Source organism: Camelus bactrianus, chromosome 3 (genome assembly GCF_048773025.1).
Source record: "Camelus bactrianus isolate YW-2024 breed Bactrian camel chromosome 3, ASM4877302v1, whole genome shotgun sequence".
In the NCBI taxonomy this organism is placed as follows: domain Eukaryota; kingdom Metazoa; phylum Chordata; class Mammalia; order Artiodactyla; family Camelidae; genus Camelus; species Camelus bactrianus.
The window spans coordinates 30,945,876-30,967,149 of NC_133541.1; the positions used below are offsets into that span (position 1 = coordinate 30,945,876).

At 38.1% G+C, this 21,274-nt stretch overlaps 1 protein-coding gene across 2 annotated transcripts in view; it reads right to left on the minus strand.

The window, feature by feature from the left end:
- Window positions 1-21,274, minus strand: part of OXCT1 (3-oxoacid CoA-transferase 1) — a 121,093-nt gene that overhangs the window by 74,097 nt on the left and 25,722 nt on the right. The window lies entirely within an intron of this gene.

Consider the following 21,274-nt stretch of genomic DNA (forward strand, 5'->3'; position numbering starts at 1 on the left):
CTTTCTCCTTATAGCCCTACTTTTAATTGATGTTATCTTGTATATTTTCTGTGTCTTGTGAGCTACTTTATAGCATAGCTGGAACAAAGTGGATAAAAACATTTATCAAACTGGAGAATGATACAAGATAGGAAAGAACAGTTGATACAATGAAAATAGAAAGCTTGATCTCTACCAGTAAGGAAAATAAAATGAGCCAATTAACTGAATGAAATTCAGCAGAGATCAAACTTAATATTGTAAAATAACACTCGGCCTACTAATTTTTTTTCTAGGAAATAAAAGGGTTTAGCTAACCACCAGCAAAAAAATTGTAATGTGACAGAGATATCCTCAAATCACCAAAAGAATCTTCCTTTCTCCACTTGCTGCCCAACCTCAGAGCTGATGATAATCACCTTCAACCTAGTGCCCCTCATTACAAAACAGAAACAGCCCTTCCTCCCTACAACATCTCATTTAAAAACAGGAGGTGAGAAGGCAAATGGATGAAGCAATTTGAACTCACTAGAAGAAAAGCTTTGCCTAAGATAAGACAGTTTATTAAAACTATGACTAGCAGCAAAATTAATAGGACATATTGACCTCAAAAATGTAGGAATATTACTTGCTTCATGAACTATCCCAGTAATTTTTATAATGTGAAAAAACTGTTTTTAAAAAACAAATTTAAAAGTTTATGGTAAGTATTATTTTTACTTCCACTGACTCTAATACCAGTCTAGTCCATGATGGTATCTTGCCTAATGCTTTTTATGTAACTAAAAATGCCAGTCTTCACTAAGCATGTGATTTAATAACATGCAGGCAGTATTATAAATATCCAATTTTATTTGTCATATCTTTTTCTAAGAGAAAATCTTATTAGCAAATCCAAAGAAGAAATTAAAATGAGTACATCTACCCATAAGAATTAAAATACTTCTAACACGTTCATTCAAAGCACCAGCCTTATCTATAATAGTAAGAAAAAAATTATACCATTATTACACACTCCAAGAAAAACAGAAAGACATGATATAATTAACAGAATTAAACTAGGGACATTTTTCAATGAAGAGAGTTATGGAAAACCAGGGGGAGAAAGTAAGTTTGTGTTGGGTTTTAAAGTCACAGAAAAACTGCCTATTTGTGATGTCAAGTAAAACTTTAAAAGGCTACTCTTTAAGACTGTTTCATCAATTTGGGGCTTTTTATAATGCAAGAACATAGTATTTAACACAAAAACTGCAAAGGAGAATTGGGTTAAATCCTAGCATTTCCAGAACACAGATAAATAGCTGCTTAATCCAACAGGGATTGTAACTCGAATTCAGTTTGTGAATGACTCAATTCCTAAATTTAAAATCGTTTAGCATGTGCAGTTTTGAATAAGAGCTTTATTTTTCATTTAATCTTCTAAATGTTCTCAATATGTTTTCATTACTAGGTAGCAGTAAGCAAAGTTGAATCCTATTTATTTCATTAAGAAAATTAAAATGCCATGTTTGATTTCCCTGATTTAGTGTAATAAAGTAGTCATTAGATGCAAAAATAAATATATTTTGAAACAAATAGCCTCTTTCCTCTCTCCGTAGTTCAATTTCCCAAACTAGACCTTTAAGTCCTAAAGACATTCAAACATATTCATCACATTCTCAGCTGTGATTTTAGCGCTAAGATCAAATGACTCTTCCCCTAGGACAACTGGCAGAGACATACAATCAGTTTTATGGCTGGCATCACTTGGATTCAGTTTTTTCCAACAAATTTAATCTCAACCTCTACCCATCACTAAATAACCAGGGTCAGTCCTAACTCTGAGGTTATCATTCACAGCAGTGACTGGAACCTACAGTGAATAAAGCTGGTCAAAGTCCCAAATCTGAAAGGTCTTCTCAGCACACATAGCTCATCCTCAAAATCCAACAACATATTCAAAAAGTTAAGAATGACAATTAAGGTAGGGAGGGTACAGTTGAAGTGGTAGAGCACATGCTTAGCACACGCAAGGTCCTGGGTTCAATCCCCAGTACTTCCCTAAAAATAAATAAATAAGTAAACTTAATTATCTCCCTCTCAAAAAATTTTAAAAAGAATGACAATTAAAAGAAGTACCCTGATCTTTTAGACAGAAGTTCCCCCCTTTAAAGAAGGCTCTGGTTGATAGGAAACAGTAATTGACTGCTGTCTATAGTTTGTGAGAGATCTTTGTCCACATGATTCTAAAGCCATATATTTCACTGACTTCTCCTATCCTTAAAGAACAAGAAGATAACAGAATATGACACAGAGAACTGAATTTTGGGGTCAAAAGACATAGATTCCGAGTTTTAGCTGTACCATCATCTAGTTCTGTGTTCTCATGTGAACCACGTTAAGGTCATTTCATCTCTAAAATGTAAAAACTGAACATTAAATGATGCCTACTATTCTTTCCAGGCCTTGCATGTTGTCAGTCTACATCAGTTACTGGATTGCTCCACAAGAAGACATTAAAGCACAGACGTTAATGTCTGCAGCACCTTTCTCGTTACTCTGGGTTGTTGCATACAAGATCAATCTCCTTTTACTGCGTGCACTTTGTTAACTGCAGCACATGGTTTTAATTCCATGCCACTTAGTAAACCTTCAATACTCCTCTATGTTTGTGTATTTGCTATGCCAACTCTCTCCTGACTAACCAGGCTGTTGCGTTTAAAAGGCCAGTTTATTTGCCACTAATTTATAATCCTTTGCATATCTAGTTAACAACCATATGGCTTGTTCTCCTTTAGCTGAGCAATAAAAAGCCTACTGAATGAGACACACCATCTATTTTAGCTAGCGTTAAAAGACGCACCTTGAGATAAAATGACCCCAGAGAAGTCAGAGGAAGCCAGTCACGGTAATAAGGAAGGGAATCACAGATTACTAAGTCTCTCAAAGCAGGGCCAAACAAAGTCCTCAAATACAAAGCCATCAGGAAGAACCACTGAACATAAGGCGTCTTTTACTTTCTTAGATGACAGCAGGATAATGTCCATCAACTAGAATGGGCACAACAGTGCTAAGCCTGCAAACTAATGTTCATAATGTCACCTGCCGGCTAGGTGATTCAGACATCATTTAATGAGCACCTATTGCGTGCCAGGCATTGTGCCAGGTGCTGGGGATACAGAGATGAGTAGGACAAGGTCCCACGAGGTGCTCACAGTCTAACGGAGGACATAGGTGAACAGCTAATCGCAATATAACATGGTAATAAATGCTATAATAGACGGAGAGCTTCAGTGAGAAGGTAGAAAATGAGCCACAAAGAGAAGAATGCCGAGGGCATTTCTGGCAGCAAGAATGGCCAGGGCAAAGGCCAGGAGTCAGGGAAGGATGTGATCTTTGGAGGAATGTGGAGAGATGGCACCTGTGAAAGGACTTCGAGTACGTGGGAACAGGAGTGGCAGAAAGAAGTGTGAAATTTTTATTTTATAGAACGAGGAACCAATTTTGGAAGAGTTATCAGAAATAGCAATAGCTAACCTGCACAAAAAAGCAATGTGATTTCTTTCCTCCATACTTGAAAGAACTCTGAAGAGAATTCGTCTTAACCAGTGTTGCTAGGGCAGTTTCTTTTGATTATAGTGGCTTCTCGCCGGAAAAAAATTTCTAACACCTTGGCAATTACATTCTCTCACTTCTACTAATTTTTGGTTGTGCACCTGGATTTTCTAAGGGCCTAGTACAAGGCCACTGGGAAATTTGAAAATACTCTAATTTTAGGAGGCCAACATATGTTACATGTTCAAACTACAATAATGATACATGCAGAAATGCATTTATAAGAAATGTAACTAGAAACACAAAAGGAGTCAATGAGTAATGTTTTTCATTTTTCCTCTCACACATTTCTCACTTAAATCATTTATGTAAGCTATGACTTTAAAATGCCTTCTTTTTTCAGCTATAATCTTGAACCAAAAAGATTCAGAAAGTAAATCCTTAAAAAAAAAAAAAAAAGCAGCTAATTTTTAAAGTGAAACAATCTTGCATAAGCCCTAATTATCACTTCAGTGTTGCAGTCTAGATCTATATTTGAAGTGAAAAAAAAATACATTTCTTATAAGGTCTCTGGAAGGAGTGAGGAAAGCCACTATTATTTTAATCGGAGTGACTTTAAAATCACAAGCTAAATTGTTAACACCAACATGGAATAAATCGGTAAGTAGGTCTAAAGTCATTAGATAAAATAAAAGGAGAATGCAAAATCAGTAAATGGAATCTTTGCCCTTTCTTTGCAGTAAGACAGTTTGCAAGAGTGCACTCCTCAGCTTCTGTCAGTCACGCTGTGCCTTATTATTCAATAACCTCTCAGGAGAGAATAACACAGGTAAAGATTCCCAAACCATTAGATTATCTTAGAAATACCCTCTGGCCCTTTCTTCTCCTTTCTTTTTTCAACAGGATCTATGTCCTCGTTTGCAATGAGATGATTCTGTGGGAATCATGATTGTAAGTTTTAGAAAGCTGTCTCAAAACAGTGAATCAACAGAGCACTTGACTCACACCTTATTTTAGGAATGAGTTCTGGGGGTACAGCTGCCAGCCAGTTACTTTCTCTCTGAGCCTCATCCATCTTTACTTCCATAACCGGGTTACTGCCTCAAAGTCGAGATGCTCTTCCTTTTAAATCCTACTAGCTAAATAGCCAATCAAGCTCTTGCCTGGGGTCCAGCAGCTGGAGGATCCCCCAGGAAGCTGGGTTCAAATCCAGACAGCCTAACTCCAGAGTTCACATGTCAACCACAATTGTGCACTCCCTCCTCCCTCTTATACAACTCATCATCTAAGTGGGAGATTCAAGAACACCTGGGAATGAAATGCTGGAGACATTCGCATTCACGCAATGATAGCAATACTTATATAACACACAAAATCACAAAAGAAATACAAACAGCCAATAAATATTCAATTTCCCTTGTCATCAAAGATATGCAAATTAAAGCCATAGGACAGCTTTTTTCACCCAGCAAATTATCAAAAAAAAAAAAATTAAGTATAATATCCATGTTGTCAAGAATGCTTCAGAATGAAACTTTTATACATCATTATGGGATTATAATTGAAATTACTTTCCTAGAGAACAACTTAGCAATGTTTATCAAAAGCTTGTAAAATGTTGATGCACAAAGTCAAAAAATCCACTTCTAGGAATTTCATCAAATAATCAGACATGCACAGAAATAAAGATACCCACTAAAGCACTATTAAAAATAGCGATGAGAAACAACATGAAAGTCCAACAATAGAGTTGTTAATATAAATTTCAGTATAACTATTAAAATATCCTCTTTTCGGGAATATTTAGTGACCTCCAAAAACATTCTTAATGTTTTATGTAATGCAAAAAAGAATATAAAATATGATCCTAATTTCACAAAAGCAAACATACAGGTACAAATAGGAATTAAAGAAATCAAACGAAAAGACATCCAATTCCGTTTTTTTCCTTGAGGCCCCTGGTTCCATGGAGGGTGTGTCTCCACACCCCATTTTGGTCCATCCCCACCCAAATGTCCTTGGACGTGTGAACCAAGAGGGAAAGTGTAAAATGCCTGCAGTCCTATCCTTCCTTCATAATCCACCACACATAAATACCGACATAAATACCCAAAGAAACAAAGCCAAGAAATAGAAAGGGGGGCTGTGGGGTTAGAGCCACAAACCACACAAAATAACCACCACTAGGATCCCACAGTAATTATTTTATCATTACATTTAGCACCCACAACTTCTAATTTCAGTTTAGTACTACCTCACCAACTAAACTGTGAGATGGTCTACAATAATCACTGTCTCATGTAGCAGATCCTTATCATCTGTGCACTGAACAGTCATGTTTTTTACTATATTCCCAAGGAACTCTGAAGGTGTTAATCTGTAGATTTTGTCAGCTATGAACCTGACTCAGTGTGCAGTTAGAATGGATTTCTAGCTCATCATCCATTTCCCACATGTAAGTGAAGTATTGTTTTTATCTATACATGGTCACACATGCAGTAACTTCTTGAAAGAATGAAACTTTTATTTTCTTATGAAAGTCAGCACACAGGACCAATAATGTAGCTCTTGGATACATGGACAAATATAAGAAATCAAATATCAAACTCAGCAATGGCTCAGATTCAGAGCACAAACAAGCCCACTATATATTCTATAGGGAAACAAAAACAGGCAATTTATTAATCTTTCAAGAAGTGTTCCAACCAGTAGATTGGGTTAATACCAAAGAATGCAATTGCTGGATTATGTGGTAAGAGTACGTTTAGTTTTGTTGGAAACTGCCAAACTGTCTTTGGAAGCAGTTGTACCATTTTACATTTCTACCAAAAATCAATGAGAGTTCCTGCTGCTCCACATTCTCACCATCATTTGGTGGTGTCAGTGTTTTGGATTTTTGCCGTTCTAATAGGTGTGTAGTATTATCTCATTGTGTTAATTTGAAATTCTCTAAAGACATACAATGTTGATCATTTTTTCATATGCTTATCTGTCATATATATATATGACAGATGAGATGCCTGTACAGATCTTTTGACCATGGATTGTGCTTTTGGTGTAGCATCTAAAAAGGCATCGCCAAAACCAAAGTCACCTAGGCTTTCCCTTATCTTCTAGGAGTTTTATAGTTTTGCATTTCACATTTAAGTCTATGGTCCTTTTTGAGTTAATTCTTGTCAGTTATTTTAATAAAGAAAATTTAAATAAGGAATTAGAGAACTAAAAAGGCAACAAAGAAGCTCTGAGGTGACATAGATACAGTTACTGCAAGAGGAGCAAAAGGAAGTGGTTGAATTGATGCTTAGAAAAGGGGCTTCACAGAGCAGGACCCAAGCCACTGCGAAGATGGCATTGGGCAGCTGGCGCTGCTCTCTCTGAAGGTCACAATGAGGGCAGCACTGTGAGTGTGGAAAAAACAGAAACAAGAACCAACTGTCACTGCATATGCTTTAAGGTTTCTTGTGTCCTCATACAGAATTGGCCCCTTTATCTTCATGGACTGTCTCTCTTTTATCCCTGATAATTTTCCTTGCTCTGAAGTCTGCTTTGTCTAATATTAGTGTGGTTATTCCACCTTTCTTTTGGTTAGTGTTACCGTAGTTTACCTTTTTCCATCCTTTACTTTTAATCTGGTCTTTATGGTAAAAGTGGGTTTCTCATAGAAACAGAAAGTAGAATGGTGGATACTAGCGTCTGGGGGTGGGGGAGATGGTGAGATGTTAGTCAAAGGGTATAAATTTCCAGTTATAAGTTGAATAAGTTTGTGAGAGCTTATGTACAGCTTGGTGACTACAGTTAATAGTGTGATATTATTTACTTGAAAGTTGCTAACAGAGTAGATCTTAAATGTTCTCATCACAAGAATAAAATGGCAACTATGTGAGGAGCTGGAGGTGTGAGCTAACACTACAGTGGCAATCATTTCATAATACGTAAGTATATCAAGTAAACATGTTGTACACCTCAAACTTACACAACGCTGTAAGTCAATTATATATCACTACATGGAAAAAATACAAAAGCAGGTTTCTTGTAGACAACATATGGTTGGGTCTTGTCTGATCCACTCTGAGAGTCTCTGTCTTTTAATTGGTGTATTTTAGACCATTGATGTTTAAAGGGATCACTGATATAGTTGGACTAATATCCACAACATTTATAACATTTTCTATTTGTGGCCTTTGTTCTTTGCCTCTTTTTTGTCTTATATCTTTCTGCCTTCTCTGGTTTTAATTAACCTTTCTATATGATTCCATTTTTTTCTCCTCTCTTAGCATATTAATTATAGCCAGCCCTGTATATCCATGAGTTTCACATCAGCAAATTCAAGTTGCATCTGTAGATGCAAAACCCAAGGGTATGGTTGACTGTATACTACTTTTTTTACCCTTTTTAGTGGTTGTGCTTGAGTTTGCAATATACATTTACAACTAATCCAAGTCCTCTTTCAAATAACACTGTGCCACCTCATGGCTAGTGCAAGTACCCCATAACAAAGTATTATTATCTCTCCCTCCTGTTCCTTAAAACATTGCCATCATTCATTTCATTTATCCATAAGCTATAATTATGAAAAACATTAATACTACTGTTATTGTGAACAAACTGTTATCTGTTGATTTTCAGTTTGTTCACCTTTTTTCTTATTGTGAGGACAGGAGTAGTGACTTTTAAGCTCCTTAGATGCCAGAACAGAAGCCAGAAGTATCTACTTTTAAGTAGATACTCATCACCAGTATTTGTTATATAGAGTCTGAAAATTCTATCTTGGTTTCAAACTATTGTTTCTCAACACTGTCTATGCCTTTTTTAACTGAGGGGAAACCATTCCCAAGTGTGAAGGCTCTCATTTTATAGCTTTCAGGAGATTATCCTATTTTATAAGTTTTAAGAGGTTAACATTTCTGAATGATTCTTAATTTTGCGTTTATGGAAGTATTAACACTGTCCTGGTGATGTACTCAGTTGATTGAAAAATTCAATTAGCTAAAAGTCTATGACCCTGCCCTTAAAGAGGTAATAAATTATATTTTAAATGTTAACACTGCAAAGTGTAAAGCAAAATGTACCTTCAAATATACCCATCACCCTTCACTTATACTTAAGAACATGGCTTTGGAGGCATGTCTTCAGATCTTAACTCTTCCCCTCATTAGCTTTGTCGTCATAAAGCCTTTTCTTATCCTCATTTCCTCCTTCTATAAAATAAGGGTAATAAAATGTACCTCACTGGGTTATTATAAAAGGTGACTTTAAGTGATTTGCCTGTAAGTTCATGGCATAAATACTTGCTGTTGCTATTGTGGTGCTTGTTGTTTCTATTATCGTTAGGCTGTAACTCATTTACCTGCTATTGCCACAGTTGAAAATATTTCAATTACAGAGACCACACCACTCTGCGTAAGGCACACCTCAGCTGTATCTATTCTGCTTGGACCATTACAGCCCCTCCGATTTCCTGGGAATGAATTATGTAATGAAAAGTTTTCCATTCTTTATAAAACCCATCTCTTTATAAAACCTAGTCCTGATTAATCCACATGTAATGCTACTTTGTACATTAAAAAATATGAACCAACAAAAAAGGAAAAGCAAGTGAAAACTTTTCGAGTACAAACATGATGTTAAAAGCATTGGGAAAAAACTCTATAAATAAAACAGCAGCTAAAATACTTTTTATAGCAGGAACTGATTTACAGAACTGCCTTTAAATTTCCATTTAGTACTACTTTTCTTTCTAAAGGTCTAATTCCACTTCTGAGACACCAATTCTCAAAATGAATGAGCTTTGTAAACTCCTCAAATTGAGTGAAATTTAAATTATACCAAAACTTTCAAACTCAACAGCCTTAATCCTGTAGCTTTTCATAGTCAACCTGTATTTGTCTGAGTTTGGTAATAATGAATTTTTCTTCCCCAAGTTTTGTCTGTGCCAGCAAACCTTTTCCAAAATTTAAAGTGAAATTCTAAACTGAAAGGAACTTTTTCAGAATACGAGGCAAATTTGTATCCTTTCCCATAATTATTAAGGGAACTAAAATAGCTTTTTTAAATGAATAACCCAGTTGCTTTTCACAGCAAGCACAGAAAAGATACTAAGTTCTTCAGATAACTGTTTAACTTCCCTCCTGTGGGATTTGGATTTAAAATTCTCTTCAAAGTAGTTGAATGTGGGCTTAGTTATTCAGTGACAGAAATTAACGTTACATTTCAGGAGCCAAATCAGAGAGGTGACCTGTACTCCTGGACACGAGTGGTCTTGCTTTCTTCATGGAATGAACCACAGAGAAGAAAGCCGTAACAGTGGTGCCCCCTTACCCATGGGGTATTCGTTCCAAGACCCCCAGGGGATGCCTGAAGCCAGGGATAGCCCTGAATCCTATTTACGGTAGCTTTTCCTATACATACAAACCTATGATAAAGTTTAACTTATAAATTCGTTACATTAAGAGATTAACAACAGTAACTAACAATAAAGTAGGACAATTATAACAACATACTATAACAGAAATTATGTGAAAGCAGTCATGCTCTCTTTCAAATTACCTTATTGTACTGTGCTCCCCCTTCTTCTTGTGATCATGGGAGATGATAAAATGCCTGTGTGATGAGATGGAGTGAGTGAGTGATGTAGGCCCTGGGATGTATGCTTGGCTGCTACCGACCTTCTGACAGCACATCAGAAGGAGAAGCACCTGCTTCCAGTGATCCTGGCTCATCGAGCCATCATGTTAATGGTTGGATGTCAGGAGTAGAAGATGCTGATGGCCGGGGATCCCAGGCCAGACAGAGCTGGAGGGTGTGAGACCTCATCACTCTTCTCCGAACGACATGCAACTTAAAACTTAAGGATTGGTTTATTTCTGGGATTTCCCACTTAATGTTTTTTGACCTCAGTTGACGACTGGTAACTGAAGCCATGAAAAACAAAACCTCAGATAAGGGGGGACAACTGTACTTTCTAACGGTTAAGCCACTCTTAGTTTCTAAACTTTTATTATTTCTCCCAAATTAAGCAGCTGTTTCAAACCATTTCATCTAAAAACAAACTGAATAAAATATACTTTTCCGCAAGTATGTGAAAATTCAATAAGGAAAAGCATTCATAAGGAGGCAGTGAAAACACACCTGCAGACTAATTTATTTATGTGCAACAGTGAGCTGCAGCCTAAGGAAATACGGGAAATACCTCTGACGTGCGTAGGCAGTGGTATGCCCACAGTGGAACACAAATCATCAGTGGGTATCTGAGGCCTTCTTCCTTCATTTTGTTTCTCTTATGCCCCCTAAAATAATAAATGCTACTTTCAGTGAAAAGAAGTCAAGATGGGTATTTAGCACAAGAATGTTTCTTCAGGGAACAAACTTTAGTTTTCGTCCCAAACCAGAATACCTGAATCTTCTGAACCAAAGTGCAAAGAGAGATAAACAGGCCATTGGCTAATGCTCCATTTAAAATACGATGGCAGAGAGAGGTCATCAGGTTTTGACTGTATGCATCTTACGCTAATGAAATGACAGATTTATCAGAACTTCCTCACGGAGTCCATAATGCTCCCCTTAAAAGCCATCATTGTTTTTGATGATGCAATAAGGAATCCAATATTTAGGTTGATTTTGATGACCTTGAAATAATAGGTAATTTACTGATGAGTAAAGCTAACAATATATTTTAAAAACAACCTAGGTTAATCTTTTTGAAAAAGCACTAAGATTTTAGAAATTGGGAGTATTATGGCATGTTCATTCCCTTATCTCAAGAACTTTGGAAGACAGGGAAAGGACAGGAAGGGTGTACCTTGCCAGCTGCCATCCACGGGGTAGTTCTATAGTCACTGTCACTGGGCCAGTGAGAACAACAGTCATCTGAGGTTTATTAATCAAAGCACCAGGAGGGATTAAGGTGAGAACATAGCACTTCAGAGCTTTAAAAAAATACATTCAAATGCTTTAACCTGCTGGTGATCAAAATAGACCTGTGAAATAGGCAAACAGACAGGAGATACTCTAAAGAAGCCAGGATTCTAAAGTAATTTGTCCAAGGTCACAATGCCAATGAGAGGCAAAGAAGTAATTCTTAATCTCAGATATTGTTCATGCACAGAGAGAGAAAGGAAGGAAGGAAGGAAGGAAGGAAGGAAGGAAGGAAGGAAGGAAGGAAGGAAGGAAGGAAGGAAAGAAGGAAAGAAAGAAAGAAAGGAAGGAAGGAAGGAAGGAAGGAAGAAGGAGAGGAAGGCAGACTGAGAGTCCTAGGGCTTAGCCCCAGGACTTCACCCCAAAGTGGCCTTTTCCATTCTATGACTCCAACTTATCAAATGCATGTGGATTATTCCCAACTGTATAACTCCCTTCCAGATCTCTCCTCTGAGCATGACACATACATATCCATCTGCATCTGCAACATCACCACTTGAGTATCTAAAAAGCCAATCAATCCTAGCAGGGCTCTTGTTACTCCTCCTCCCCAAAGCTGCTCTTCCCAGGTTTCCTCAGCTCAGTGGTTGACACACCATTGCTCACGTTGGCTGGGAATCATTTTAGTCTCTGCCTTTCCTCTACCCCTGCATTCCATATCCAAGGCATCAGCAAGTCTGGTAAGATTCCTCTTCTAAAATACTGTATCCCTCAGTTCTACCACCTTTCCCCACCTCCACTCCCTACTCAAGTCCAAACCACCATCACCTCTCTCCTGGACCAGTGCAATCGTCGCCTCACTGACCATCCTGCCTCCCTTCCTGCCGCAGTAAAATCTGCTCTACACACAACATCTAAGCTGAAATCGTGACCCTTTCATGTGCATTTAAAATAAGGTGCAAGCTCCCATAAAAGCCCACTTAGCTATACCTACATTTTCAGAGCTTCACAATGCTTCTTATTGTTTAGTGTCTCAGAAATAAAGCCTCAGTGTTGTTATGGCAGGACAGTGGGAGAGGGAACGTGGAGAGTTGGGACTTGAACCAAGTCTTTCAAATGTCGTTTTCATTAAGCCATTCAACTTTCTAATGATCTAGTCCCAGAAATTTATCTGTGTCTGTTTTCTTATATGTGATACTATAATAAAACTGCTTCCCCTCCCACCTCACCTGGTGATTAACTGGATCAAATGAGATAACATACGTGAACAGACTCTGAAAACATAAAGCGTTGCAAACATAAAGTAGTACAAACGCATAGTAATGCAGAAATGGTGCTCAAGCATGGGGTTTTCCGAACCTTTGTTTATAAGAAAGCGGAGTTAAGTTAAATCTAGCTAAAATAATTGACTTTTGTCTCTCTACACCAGAATACATTTTGGCTGGTTTGAGCCTTTTCTATTGCCTAAGAGGGTTGGTGCTAGACAAAAAAGCACGTGGTTGCCCTGGTGAACTTGCTGATTCCAGGCTGTACCTTACTGATAAATAAAAAATAACCAGGTAAATCCTACAAACACATTTCTGACTAAAAAGAAAATACGAAGCAAAAAGCTGCAGTTTGGAAGGAAGGCTGAGGAAAATCACCCTCACCTCGTCCAAAGTCTCTCTACTCTTCCTCTACCCTCTCTCCAGATGCGGAGGGCATGGCTCCAGAGAAGATGAAAACCCAGAGCTGCAGGGCCCTTCCAGACCTCAGGGACACAGGACGACTCCAACTCTGGACCATTTCCGCAGCTCCTGGAAGCTCTGCCAGCCGGCAGGAGCAGCAGCTGCGTGCTGGACCCATGTCAGGTTGGAGAAGCCCTCACGCCACCACCCCAGGATGCCGATGTTCACCTGGCCGTGCATTTGTATGTTAAGAAACTGGCCCTCAAGTATAAGTCTAAGTATAAGGCAAAACGCTTCTCATAAAATGAGTTTATCAATACACAATTTTATTACAGTCAGATTTATTGACAAAGGCATTGAGATATTAAAGAAATTTTAAAAACTGTGTCAAGATAAACAAGTTGCTGCATATAATCTTCCTTTCTTTGTGGTTGCCCCCAAAAAAGCCTACCAAATTGCATAATCGTCTCTACTTCTATACAAATTCATATTATTCAATTTAATTTTTCATTGATTCGCTTCAAGTCAGTTATCATTATTTTATTTCAGTTCTACTTAAGTTAACTGGTCCTTTAAGAAATAATACTTAGTGACATTTAATTTAGACTGTAGAAATGGAAAGTATGCCATAGATCAAGGGGCTGCAAACTATAAAAGGCCAGATGATATTTTAGGCTTTACAAGCTCCATACTGTCTCTGTCACATGTGTTTCTTTTAACAATCCTTTAAAAATATAAAACATTCTTAGTTCTTAGGCAGTACAAAAACAGGCCACAGGCTGTAATAATTGTGAACTAACAGCATATAGAACACAGCAGTATACACAACACGAATCAGCCTTTCACTTAAAACAAATCACACAGATTCAACAGGCTTCCCTTTTTCTGAAGCAGGTCCTAAAACTAAGAATGCTCTATACTAGAGAAGGATGAGGAATACACCCTGGCTATTTTCACCAGAGAAAATCTGCCCAGGTATTTTCCCTCCCTTCCTTAGGTGGTCAAGGACAAAAGATGTTCACTAAGAACTAGTGGAGATTCATTTAGAATGTACATATTTACAATGAGATTCAAAAGCCCAGGTTTATACAGTGCAGACTGATAAAAACACATATCCGCAAAGCTTCAAAAATTATCAATAGCTACAAAGCCAAGAAGTCAAAAATAGCTAGAATAAAATTCACTGATTCGTCAAAAAAGGGATATATTATTAAAATGGCTTTCTTTTAGGATCTCTGCACTAACAATTAAAAAAAAAAAAAGCACCAAAATTTTGTAAGGATAATGGCATACAAATGACTTGCCGTCATTGGTGTTTCTACCCCACAATGCAATGAAGTCCATGGTAGCTGAGACAATGGGGCTCTTACATAGCTGCTGCATTGTCATCAAGCAACAAGAGATAAAATGACAGGATTCAGCACTTGATTTAATACATTTTTACTATCAATAAACTATACTTCTATTATGCTATTCTTCTGGATGTAAATGGTCATTAGGCTAAGAATTATATTCAGTAATCTACAAGAGAATGCCAAAAAAAATGCCATAAAGTTAATACTAGGCATTCACCAAGTCTACGTGTCTTTATATTTACTGCTTCCTTGGTAGAAACAGCAAATAATAACATAATATGATTCTATTACTGAGAAGGTTATTTTGCCAAAATACTTAACTATAATATTTCTTCACTAAATATATCTTCATTAGCATTCAGATATTTTCAAATCAGTGTTGCAATTCATGAAAATTCAAGGAAATGGATGGTCTTTAAATATTTTAATACTTTAAAAATAAGTAGATTCAATCAGTTCACTTAGTTCAGCTATGTAAGGATACTGTCATCTGTCAAAGCATTGTATATCTGGCTAAATTTGTAGCATAAGAATTGGTGGATATCTGTTTCAGAGTGGTTTAGCAATCAGTTTTTAAAAATGAAATCCAAAAGCATGAATAGAATCTTATAACTGAAAGACTACAAGAGAAACAAATGTAAATTAAAGATGTTATGTGATTTAACAGGTTTAATAATCAATCATTGTAAGTGACACCCACAGCTCACCACCTCCATCCCGAAAGTCAGCACTTGGGAAGGTGACTATATTCTGCCTTGGGATCCAGAGTTCCCAGGGTTCATGGCAGGGGGTGCGGGTGGGGGAGTGGGAAGAGGGTATTCTTTCTTTTTGTATTATATCAAACAGCCCTTTGAAAAAGTTGTGACCAGTATTCAACTCAACTGGCCTGTGTGAATGCGGTTAAGAGGACTGGGATTAAACAGGTCCTTGCTGTCCTCATTCTTCTAGCGAATCAACAGACATGGAGAGTCTCACCAGGTAAATACTAAAGTGCAATGAAGGGCATTTATCATATTATGATTCACACAGTGGATGTCAAGTTTGACATTTCAGCCAAGCCCTCATAAATATCATGTCCCCACATGTCAATCAGAGATTGGTGTGTATGAATGAAGTCCATACAGGCCTGAGCAGGAGTTGCCTGGGTATGGATGTGTCTGCTTAAAATTCAATCTGTCTAATGAGGTTTCGCAACACGGTTAGATGTGTTTCTCTTATGTGGATAGAACTTTGGTTTTTTTTTTTCCTGTTTATATCTACCTTTTTTTCTTTCTACTGTCTCTTGGAAAAATTATGAGTTTCTCTGTAATATCAAAAGGCATGAGCAATCTAAAGATTAAGAATAAAAGCAGCTTAAGAGGAAATGAATTGCGTTCATCCCTTGGGCAGGTTCATTTTTTTCTAAAGCAGGAAGGAAGACAGCCAGTCTCTAAAACATCGATACATTCATTAGCCTGCTTGGTGGAGATGAAATGTTCACAGGATCCACAAAATGATCAAGTTGAGTGGTTAAGATCCACTGTGTTCCCACCTTCTAGTGCAAAGTGAACAAACCACCAGTTTGATTATTTCTGCTGAGATAATTCACGAGGCGGCGTTAACACAAAGTTCTCCAAACAGGCCCAGAGAGTCACAAAATCCAGGAGGCTCCAATCTCAAAATCACATTCTCCACTCACCACAGAATTCTAAAATCAGATTCAGGCTTAATCATTGGGGAACTATTACAAAACCAACTAAAAACAGAAATCATACTCGGCACAGTTTCTTCTCCTGACACTTGATGCCCCTTTTTATGCTTTGCTTTGTCTCCTTAATGTTTATCAATATCTAATATACTATATATTTTACCTATTTATTGTACCTATTGTCTATCTTGAGCATCAAATGTAAGCTCATGAGGGATGTAATATGTGGTGCTTATTTGAAAATAATACAAGAGGAGAAAGAAGGAGATGAGGCAATCGATGGAGCAGGAATGATCACAGGTTGACAGCATCGGAGCTGGGTGATGAGTTCAGATGGGTTCATTATGCTCTTCTGTTCACCATTGTGTAGGTTCATTAACCTTCATAATAAATATCAAAAACAAAATCTGACGAGGTCGGGTATGTTCAGGGTGGTGTGGCCATCAACAGATGAATGAATAGAGAAGATGTGGCATATATATTCTATGCAATACTGTACTCAGCCATAAAAGAGTGAAACTTTGCCATTTTCAGCAACATGTATGGACCTGGAGGGTGTTATGCTTAGTGCAATAAGTCGTATAGAGAAAGACAAATACTGTTGATATCATTTGCATGTAGAATCTTAAAAATACAACGAACTAGTGAATATAACAAAAAAGAGACAGACTCAGATATAGAGAACAAACAAGTGGGGAGAGGGAAGGGGTAAGCTAGGGATATGGGAGCAAGGGGTACAAGCTACCACATATAAAATAAATAACCTACAAGGATATACGGTACAACACAAGGAATAAAGCCAATATATTCTAATAACTATAAATGGAGTATAGCCTTTAAAGATGGTGAATCACTATGTTGTACACTTGAACTTGTATAATATTGTACATTAACTATGTCTCAATAAAAAAAAAAACCACATATAAATCAAGTTCTCTCCTCACCAAATTTTGAGGAAAAAAGCCATATATAAAATAAAAGAGCTATAAGAATATATTGTACAGCACAGGGATATAGCCAATATTTATAACTATAAATGGAATGTAATCTATAAAAAATCTGAGTCACTACGTTGTATACCTGAAACTAATATAATATTGTAAATCAATTACATCTCAATAAAAATAAAAAATTTTTAAAAATCTGTAATACCATTAACACTGCAATCTTCACCTTCCCTCATCCACCAATCAGAACAACACACGTTTTCTTGGCGGGACAGAGACATACCCCGTAATCCTTCCCTCTAGGTAACCTCCTAAGGAGACGTGGCACATGCCAGGCACGACTGCCGAACACCAAAGCTTGTCTCTTCTAAACAAAAAGTCTTAGGATAGCACTTCGGAAAAGAATCATCCATATGTCCATACCTTATGACTTCGAATTTTTGTCAAAGGGACTGATAACCACAATATCCCTAACAGTGGCTCCCTCTGCAGGGAAGGCAGGCGGATGAAAAGGAGTGCAAGCAACCCCCTTAGGGGGTCCCGGGTGTTCGATTAATCATCCTGCTTCAGAACCCACACAGGCTACGTGTATATAATACCTGTGTGCATCAAACAGCATGGAATGTAAGCAATTCTTTCACAGGCAAAGTATACAAAGATACCATGATATAAACACAACAAAAATAGTTAATGGAAGTCGTAATAATGAATATACTTGTTTTAACTCAAAGCCGAAATCCGCTAAGGGAGCTGAAGAGGCCTGTGTAAGCTTGCCTTCTCCTACACCAGCCAGGTTATTCTGGTCACAGGCAGCCTCGACAGCCTTCAGGGGCTGAGTCAGATGACCTTTCCTGATAGCACAGGCTTGCCATATCTGAGTGCTAGAGACAAAGCATCCACAGTCTCCTGAGTGAAGTGCTCTCGCCCGGCTCCCTGGGTTTTCTATTATAAGTTGCTTTTAAAAAAATGGTAGAAACAGGTCACCTCCCAGAGAATCCCAGGCTGATGGGATATGTACCCAGGAGACTGGCTGAGGGTCTCACGGGAAGTTATGGGTCAAGAGACCCTGCCAAAAGCCAAAGGAGTTCCCCTCTGAAGACGCTGCAGTCCTGCGGCTCCTTATACACATGGAATGCAATGCCAAGAGTCGATCCCTGGCTGCTTTTGCACTTAAACTTGTGAAGTTTATCATGGAAGATTTCACCCACTCAAAGAGGACATCCAGAAATAACACTGTCTGGACTAAAAAGAGAAACATCTCTCTGGCATGTGTGCCAATATCTGCTCCCACTTGTACTATTTTTCCCAAGTAACTACCCCCAGTTCCTTAAGAGAGGCAGAAGGAGACAGCCAGCACTCACTGTGTCACAGCTTTGTGGCAAAACATGCAAATTGCTGCAGGTTTTAAGAAATGCAAATACAATATGCATATTGGTTTTCTTAAAGGAGAAAGCAGACATAATCAGTCATCTCTTTCGTTTTCCATAACTCACATGTTTGTTTAGGACACATCTGAAAGGCAAAACTTTTTTGAAAAGGAGGGATGTTCCATTTTTACAGAAACTGGAAACAATTCATGTCAAGGGCAAATTTGGTATTCTCTTTAAGGCAAGGTAAACATACTGGTTTACTTCTTGCCAATTAAAGGAGAAATTATGAACAAAACAAAACAGCAAAAGACGGCCTATATGTTCCTTTGCCACCCTGTTTCTGTGTCCAAAAAGATGTTATGATATCTAAGGGAATGGTCATTAGTATTTTGGGTATTTATAGTTCCACATTCCCTCTTATCTCCCTTAAAACTCAAGTTATAGGAGGTAAGTAGGGAGAACGGTCGTAAAGATGCAGCACCAGGCAGTGAGGGGACCATTGGGGGACAGGCTCCAACCCAGATCCTGCTATTGAAAAGTCCTCCCTGTCCCCAACTCTAAGAGAAAGGAGAAGAGCTAAGAGTTCTAAAAAAAAACAAAAACAAAAGGCTTTGTCTGAAATGTAGGGTGGAGTCACTGTGAGAGCTCCCACTGCTTGAGATACTGCAGTACTAGAATAGACATTCACTCGCCACGTGCAGGGAAATTTGTGAAAAGCTGCACAGTTCAAAGACACCACACAATAGAATGAACAGAGTCCAGGAGGAAGACTGAATGAATGCATGGGGCTGCTGATCACAGGATGATGCTTTTCTCAAAGCCCTCTTTGAGGTAGATGGTACTGGAAGCAAAAGGACCATAATTGAAATAACTGGCAAGGAAGGCTGGGGACAGAGGACTATACTGGCCCCAACCTCCCTATCTGCTTGATTCTAACAGTACTGAAATGGACTACTTCTGGAGATTCAATATGTTTCAGTATTGTGAAACATCACCCATTTGTGATGATTTCATAAAACAGTGGAAAAGTGCAGACACCCTGGAATCAGTCCTCCTATGATTCTATCCTAGCTTCACCTGGCTGTGTGACAGCAGGTATACAACTTAACCTCTCTGTGCTTCAAAGTCTTCATCTGTAAAATAAAGATAATAACAGTGCCTATCTCATAAGACTATTGTGAAGATTAAAAAAAAATGTACATAAAGAATACAGCAATGACTAACATATAATAAATACTTGATTAGTTAAAGCTATTATTATTGTTAATATTGAACAGGCAGGAAAATAGGCAAGTAGTTTATGATCTCTGAGAGTCCTGTTAAATACTGCACTTCAGAGACCAGCTCATGATCATCCATCTCACTAGGACCACCACAAAATAAAGCAGGACAGGGCTGGAGGACAAGAATCATAGCGTTCTGAAGGCCCACGCAGGCAACGGCGTGCACAGAAAATAGCACAGAAGAGGAGCTGGAGGCCCAGGGTACTCACTGGACTCAGAATAACACAAAACTCACAGTCCAGACAGATTTTTCATATCAGGAAACACCCAATCTACTCATCATCCCCAACTCCAGGTTACTTTCTACTTCCAAAGGCACAGCTCTTACAATTCAACCTGAAGGCATGTGGACCTCTTCTACCCTGAGCATGCGGGGGGGGGGGGGGCAGGCTTACAATAATCTGAGGCCTCGATCGCTGTTTGCTTACATTCCTCAACTAGAATGACAAACTAGACTTTATCTTGATCCTTCTAATTAAACTCTGTTCAATCAAATTTTCTAGAGTGATGATAAGGTTCTCTATCTGTGCTGATTAACACAGTAGTTGCTAGCATATGTGGCCACTGAAGAGAAACTGAGTTTTTACTCCATTTAATTTTAATTTATTTAAATTTTAAAAGTCACATGTGGCTAGTGGCTACCATGTTGGATAGTGTGGATATAATCAGTTGGGAGTGGCCGTCAGCAGCACTGCATTGAAAGGGATCCTTATGTGAGTCTGGGTATCACAGGACAGAGTGCTGTGAGAGACCAGAGATGTCTGTTCTAGGACCGGGAAGGGCAGCCTTTGCCATATTTGCAGGCTCAGTTAAAGGATTTTAACTCCCCTTCCCTTTCTCTCTTTTCTAATAGCTACACTAATTCTCAGACAGTAGAAAGTCACTTTCTGCTTTTAGAAAAGATAAGATTGGCTGGAAAGAACCAGATTAAAAAGAAGGAAAAAAAAAAAAGAACTTCACCCAGGATACTGCATATTGCCCCATGGTACTGACAGAAAAAATACTGGTTTGTGGCAGTTTTACGGAAGCACATAAAATCAATAGAAGGTTACACTATGAATTATTTTAAGCAGTGTTGTAGGCTTTTTTCAGTAATGTTACAGATGTGTGCAATGGACAAGTCATTAAGATGATTCGATAAATAAAAAAATAGATTGCACAGAGTAAACCACATTTTCCATTTTAAATGCAGAAGACAGACTGAAGCCACTGCAAAGAAACCAGCACGCCAGGGTTGAAAGCACACGTCCTCCAGCACTTCACCTTCCAAGAGAGAAACAGAATTCTAACATCTGATTGTTTCACAAATACAGCAGCCCTGCCTCCATGAAATACCAGCCTGGAGGAACCAAAAGATGACAGGTACAATACTACCATCACGAGAAGAATCAAGAACAAGTATTCTCATTTCCAGACCCCAGGATGGATTCCTGCAAAGCCCTCCCACGGGAAAGCTATTTCAAATGCCCCTAAAAATTTGGTTCCGCAAAGCTTCAAGATAAGAATCATTCTGAAACTCTTCTTCCAGGTTCAAATACGTATAAACAAAACGGCACCTATTTCCATCCCAGAGCTTGAACCCAGGGAAGGTTCTAGAA